Source organism: Eriocheir sinensis, chromosome 63 (genome assembly GCF_024679095.1).
Source record: "Eriocheir sinensis breed Jianghai 21 chromosome 63, ASM2467909v1, whole genome shotgun sequence".
Lineage (NCBI taxonomy): Eukaryota > Metazoa > Arthropoda > Malacostraca > Decapoda > Varunidae > Eriocheir > Eriocheir sinensis.
In genome coordinates, this window is record NC_066571.1 from 10,202,059 (window position 1) to 10,209,558 (window position 7,500).

General features: G+C 39.9%; 1 protein-coding gene across 3 annotated transcripts in view; it reads right to left on the reverse strand.

The window, feature by feature from the left end:
• Positions 1-7,500, reverse strand: part of LOC126987025 (protein Shroom-like) — a 106,264-nt gene that overhangs the window by 36,788 nt on the left and 61,976 nt on the right. The gene's annotated exons all lie outside the window — the stretch shown is intronic.

A 7,500-nucleotide genomic window follows, 5' to 3' on the forward strand; every position in this document is an offset into this window, starting at 1 on the left:
ACACACACACACACACACACACACACACACACACACACACACACACACACACACACTAATAACAATAATAATCCTGTTCTTTATCGCCTGGAGAGAGAGAGAGAGAGAGAGAGAGAGAGAGAGCACCTACCCCCCCCACACTTAACTCCTACCCACTCTCTCTCTCTCTCACACACACACACAGACACACACACAAATGGCGCAGATGACAAACGGTTTCACGGCCTAACATTTCATCCCCACACACTCCTGAATGCCGTTATGAAAGAGTTGACGCGTCTTCCTTCTTTGGCATTCACCAGGTATGAACAGACCCCAGGTAATGTGTTTTGGTTCTCTCTCTCTCTCTCTCTCTCTCTCTCTCTCTCTCTCTCTCTCTCTCTCTCTCTCTATCTAATGACTGACGATATTAATGGATGGATGTATTTAAACTGTCTATCTATTTAATGCATTTCTATGTATCTATCTTTCTTGTATTCTGTATTTACATTTATCTTTCTATACACCTATTTATCATTCTATTCCCATTACTATATATTCTATTTTCTCTATCTATTTATCTCTCTCTATATGCACGTATTTATTTAACTGTCTTTCTAAGTTTGGTATGCAGGTGACGTAAGTAAGAGGTCTCAGGTAAGTAAGTTTATATCCTCATTTATATTCCACACTTAACAATTAATTAACAGGTAGACACTAAGCAGGTATAGGTGATGCCAATATTTATTCAACTGTCTGTCTCGCTCGGTATGCAGGTGACGCAAGAAAGAGGTCTCAGGTAACTTGATTATATGTTCTTATAAATTCCACACTCAGGCAGACAGGTGGGTGGTGGATATAGGTTAAGTTCATCTAGTTTAATATCCAGGTGAGAAAGTTAAATGAATATGTAGTTTCTCGATCTTCTTTTGTTTTCTGAAGGCAAATGAATATGTAGTTTCTCGATTTTCTTTTGTTTTCTGAAGTCAAATGAATATGTAGTTTCTCGATCTTCTTTTGTTTTCTGAAGGCAAATGAATATGTAGTTTCTCGATCTTCTTTTGTTTTCTGAAGGCAAATGAATATGTAGTTTCTCGATTTTCTTTTGTTTTCTGAAGGCAAATGAATATGTAGTTTCTCGATTTTCTTTTGTTTTCTGAAGGCAAATGAATATGTAGTTTCTCGATTTTCTTTTGTTTTCTGAAGTCAAATGAATATGTAGTTTCTCGATTTTCTTTTGTTTTCTGAAGGCAAATGAATATGTAGTTTCTCGATTTTCTTTTGTTTTCTGAAGGCAAATGAATATGTAGTTTCTCGATTTTCTTTTGTTTTCTGAAGGCAAATGAATATGTAGTTTTTCGATTTTCTTTTGTTTTCCACAGTCAATGGTTACCTAACACGATTAACCTGTTTATCTATCACCTGTGTTAGCCATTGGACGCACAGGTGTATGGATGGAGGTCTTAGGAGGTGGATACTGTCATCGTCATCATCATCGGCCATTCTATTACTCCGCTATAGGACAAAGGCCTCTTCCATTGTTCTCCTAGTCTCTGTCTGTCTGTCTGTGTGTCTGATGTTAGTGCACGCCATCCTGCCCCGGCGAAGGTTCTGTCTCCACCTGATTTTCTCTCTTGTATCTGCTGGTGCGTCTTTTTAATAAGTAACTGAACGAACAGCTGTATGAATTAGAGACTTTTGAGAGGTAGAAACTGTAGGAATGAAACTTTTGAAGCGCAGAAACATGTAAAACAGCAGTACTGATATGTGAAACTGTAATGATGTAACTTCTGAAACGCGGACAGTGAATAAATTAGAGTTTTTAAGAGGTGAAACTTTATAAATAAGACAACTGAAACAAGACAATCGTAGGAAACTTGAGTCTTAAGATGTGAAACTAACAATAAAACTTCTGAAACGGTAGGAAATACAAGTTTTAATATATGAAACTACAAGAATACAGCATTTCAGACGAGGAAAGGAAATGTTAAGAAGTGAAACTGTAATTTTAAATCCTCTGAAACGGTTGGAATAGGATTTTTAATAAGCTGTACAATCTATATGAAACTAACTGAATGAGAGAAAGTTCTGAAACGCCACAACCGCACGAAATAGAATCCCCGAGAGATGAAACCATAAACTCCTAAGAGGTGAAACTGTATACCTGAGGCTCATTAGGGCAATTAGCACCTCGTTGACGCCTTATGACAACAGCTGGGAGCGCAACACAGCGTCACCACAGCCGCCAGCAACACAGCACAATGCATTCACTATCAACACAATGCGTCGCCTCGCCATACCCGCTCGTAGGGGACGGACGTGGAGCAATGCCGTTAGGTGGACGATTTTATGATCATTCCTCTTATTTTTCTTCTCTCTCGCTACGTGTTTCCCCTCATTCTTCATTTCTTTCCTTTTTCTCAGTTGTTTCCATTCCTTATCCCTCACTCATTCCAATTCTCAATCCTTTTATTCACTGTCATCATCATTCCTATTATTCTTCATTCCTCTTTTCTTTTGTTTCGTGTTTCCCCTCATTCTTCTTCTCTTTTCTTAGTTCTTTTATTCTTTGCATTCCTTATTCCTCACTCATTCCAATTCGCAATCCTTTTATTCACTGTCATCATCATCATTCCTTTTATTCCTCATTCTTCTCCTTGTTCCCCCTTATCTTTTTATTCTTTTCATTCCTAGTTTCTTTCATTGCTCATTCCCTTTTCCTTGTATTCCTCTCGTTTCTCAATCCTTTCATTCCTCTCATTTCTTTCTTCATTTCTCATTCCCTTTTCCTTTCATTCCTCTTTCGTCTCATTCCTCTTTCCCTTTTTCTTTTTCTTCATTCCTCCTTCCTTCCATTCTTCCTTCCTGTCATTCCCTTAGTCATCATTGCTATCATTCCTCCTTCCTCTCATTCCTTATTCCGTTCAGGCGTCATTCTTCTCATCCATTAATTCCCTTCATCCTCATTCTCCTACTTTTCCTTCCTCATTCCTCATTGATTATTCCTCTCACACCTCATACCTCATTCCACTATCAATCATCATATCGTTATTTCTCACTCTTAATCACCATCTGCCATGCATCAACTCCATAGTAAATGCAATATATAATGATCATCGTAACATTATCACCAGTTCAGTTTTCCTATATCATTGTGAACACAGCCACCATCACCATCATCACCATCATCATCATCATCATAATCATCGTAATTATAATGTTAGTGATGATGTTCCATAATCTTCTCAAGACACGGAAGGGAAGGTCATAATCAACAATAACAACAATGACAACAGTAGTAGTAGTAGTAGTAGTAGTAGTAATAATAATAATAATAATAATAATAATAATAATAATAATAATAATAATAAGGGGGTTACGATATCATGTTTTTCCTCTTTTCAGTAATTCATTTGTTTTTCCTTTCTTCGTATCGAGTTTACACAATGGGATACGAAACGAAGAAGAAGGAAAAAGAAGAAGAAAAAGAAGAAAAAGAAGGAAAACAAGAAGAAAAAGAGGAAAAGACACACACAGAGGTAAACACACACGATTTACCTCTCTATTAGCACGAGGAAAACACACGAGGAAGAAGGAAAACAAATAAAAAGGAAGAAAGAAGAAAAAGGAGAAAAAAGAGGAAGAAAAAAGAAATAAACGGAAGGAAAGAGGATGAAAAGAGGAAAGCAGGAGGAATAAAAAGAAAGAGGAAAAAGAGGAAGAAAAAGAAGAAAACAGAGAACAGAAGAAAAGAGGAAGAAAAAGAAGAATATCGAAGAGGAAAAAAAACGAAGAAAAACAGAAAAAAACGAAGAGGAAAGAGGAAGAAAAGAAAGATGAAAAGAGGAAGAAAAAAAAACAGGAAAAGAGGAAGAAAGAAAAAGGAGAGAAGAAAAACCGAGAAGAGGAGAAAGAAAAGAAAAACGAAGAGGAAAAAAAGGAAAAGAGGAAAACAATAGAGGAAAAGAGGAAGGTAAAGAAGGAAAACAAAGAAAACACTCCCACTGAAATCAACACAAATCACTTCCACAACACAAACACACGCAACAAACACACGAACCAACACCAATCTTTTCCTTTTTAAACTTTTCATCACCAAAAACAAAAAGAAAAACATCACAAAAAATATCACTCGTTAAATTCCGTTTCCGCGACACATTAATATTCCACGCAACACACACACGAACACACGCACGCACGCAAAACGGGACCAGCGCACGCAACACCGCACACGAAGGAGCCACTAACACATCCGTCCGCACGCAACGACGATTCTCAACACACTGCGCGCGTCTCACACACACACACACACACACACACACACACAAACTCCTTCAGCCACACTTCAACCAGCGCGCCCGTTTCTCTCTCTCTCTCTCTCTCTCTCTCTCTCTCTCTCTCTCTCTCTCTCTCTCTCTCTCTCTCTCTCTTGAGGTAAAGGTGGGTAGCCAACTAGTCTCTTTAAGTGGGCAATAAAGTGATTGACTGAATGAGTGGGTTTCCCTTGAATAAAAAAAATAAATAATAAATAAAAAACACTGATTTCTCTTTCCTTCCATTCTCTCTCTCTCTCTCTCTCTCTCTCTCTCTCTCTCTCTCTCTCTCTCTCTCTCTCTCTCTCTCTCTCTGTGTGTGTGTGCGAGATGACGCTGGAAATGGAGGAGAAAGTGGCTGAGTGTAATTAAAAGTGAGAAGAGATGGAGAGGTGGAAGAGGAGGAGGAGGAGGAGAAGGAGGAGGAAGAGGAGGAGGAGGAGGAGGTGGAGGACACGTGATATTAGTGACAGTAACTTTACCTGCAACAAATAACAACTGCACAGAAAGAAGAAGAAGAAGAAGAAGAAGAAGAAGAAGAAGGCAAAGAAACCATCGACAGAGAAACGTTGTGTGTGTGTGTGTGTGTGTGTGTGTGTGTGTGTGTGTGTGTTTAGCAAGACCTTGGATAATGGGCTGGAAAGAGAGTTGAAGGGAAGGATGAGATTGTAGGTAAGACTGACTGACTGACTGACTGACTGGATAACGTATTGTCTTCCTATCTATCTAACTGGTAAGGGGAACTGGCTGAATGACTGGCTTAAGATGACTGTCTGAGTGGGTATCTAGCTGACTGACTGACTGACTGACTGGATATCGTATTGTCAACCTAGCTATCTCATTGGTATGGGGGACTGGCTAAATGACTGGCTAACTGACTGGCTTAAGATGACTGTCTGAGTGGGTATCTAGCTGACTGACTGACTGACTGATCAAACTGGATATACTATGTGACTGGTGGGTTGACTGACTAGCTGAGTGAATTAATGAATATATCAGTGAATAATAAGATAAATGAAGAAATCTTATCAACTTATTCAGTTTTTCCTTCTATCTATCTATCTATCTATCTATCTGTGTATCTATCTATCATTTTCCTTCCTTCAATGTCAAAACGTTTCACTGACCTTCAATCCTTCCTTAGAAACCGACAAACTACACCTGAATGCATAAATCGAACAGATAATAAGTATAAAAATAGACGAATGAATAATGAAGGAAAAAATGAACGAGAGAATGATGAAATAAACAGAATAATGCTTAGATAGACAAATGAATAAGTATATGGATGAATAAGTAGAGTAATGCATTAATTGACGAGTGAATAACGCAGGAAATGAATAAGAGACTGAATAACCAGGTGAGGCAATGAATGGAGACGGTCCTAAGGAAATCCCCGACTGTTTTGTTTCTTGGAAGACATTATGCGTCCGACAAGCAACCAAACCTGCCCAGCCTTCCCTTGCCTAACCTCCTCCTCCTCCTCCTCCTCCTCTCCTTCTTCTTCTCCTCCTCCTTCTTTCTTCTTTCACTGAGACATACCTCCGTTCTCCTCCTTTTCCTTCTCCTCCTCTTTCAACACAAATACCTCCCTCATTCTTTCTTTTTTCGTCCTTCTCCTCCTCCTCCTCCTCTTTCCACCAAAATGACATATCCTTCCTCTCCTCCTCCTCCTCCTCCTCCTGAGTCAATTTTAACACCTCTCTCATCCTTCCTCTCTTTATTCTTCCACGCCCCCTCCTCCTCCTCCTCCTCCTCCGCTTTCCACTCGAACACCTTATCCTTCCTCTCCTCCTCCTCCTCCTCCTCCTTCCGTCACTATTGCCTCAGTGTTATCCGTTAAATCCTCTTATACGAATCTAAACCGTTTTCCCTCTTTGTTGTGCTCTTTGAAAACGATTAAGAATAAGAAAAAATATATAAAAATAACCATAAGAAGAGGAAAGAAAAGGAGTTAGATGAATATATATTTAATTTAAGAAGGAAACAAATACTAGAATTCTTCCACGGGGGGTAAAAGGAACGCCCAAGGTCAGCTTTGTATATTCAGGTAATGTTTCTACTAATGACAATGACGTCAGGTGTAACGCCGCTTTACATATTCCTTTGTTTCTTCTTCTTCTTCTTTAAATAAACAAGAGCACTAATTTCTTCCTTCCTTGCAGAGACACTTCGTCTTGACAACTGTGCGTGGTTTGTTTGGAAAAGATTAACATGCTCGCTGTGTTTTGAGAAGAGATGAACGAGGAGGAGAATAGACCCCCCACTTCTTACGTCTTAACGCCTCGCTTTGACAACTTCTCGGTTTGTTTGTAAAAGATAAACGAGATCGAGAAAACGATGCATAACCCGAATTCCTTACGCCCTCACATCTTACCTCCACACAGAGACGCATCGCTTTGTCAACTATCTCGGTTTGTTTGGAAAAGATAAACAAAATAGCCAGAAAAAGACATAACCGAGTTCTTTTACGCTCTCCCCTCTTACTCACGCGTAGACAAAACGTATACTTGCTGTGTTTTCATAGGCAATACAAGAAGAGATGGAGAGTAACACATTGCTTAGACAAACATATACTCGCTGTGTTTTCCAAGGCAATACAAGAGATCGAGAGTAACACATCGCTTAGACAAACATATACTCGCCGTGTTTTCCAAGGTAATACACGAGATCGAGAATTACATGAAGCGCACCAATTTAAGATGAAACAAAATACCAGTGTTCCAGTAACGGTACATCTCGGCCTCCTGAACTAGGCGCCGCAGCGGAGGTTTGGAGAACACGCCAACATCACGTAACGTCTGTGTGCTCTACGGGTTAGCCAGAGGCGCGCGACACACAACACAGGTAACAGTAACACAGCGGGGAAGTAGCACACCTCAGGAGCCACGTAACACCTGTCTAAGTGAGCTCATTAAGTGGATAACTGAATGTCTGGCTGGGTGGGTGACTGGCTAACTGGCGGCTAGGGTGACTCACTGACTTTGTGGATGAAATGCAGTGAATTTTAAGTGAAAGGAGGAAAAAATGAGCACAGGAAGTTGAGGAATGACGAGCCTACGGACACGGACAGAGGATGTACTTGATAGCGACAAGGTCTTCAATTGTATACCGTCAGGAAAAACAAAGACCCACGAACAAGGACGGACAGACACGGACAAAGGCTGTACTTACTGTTCGGACGAGAGGTTCTTTAGACGGGAGGTTC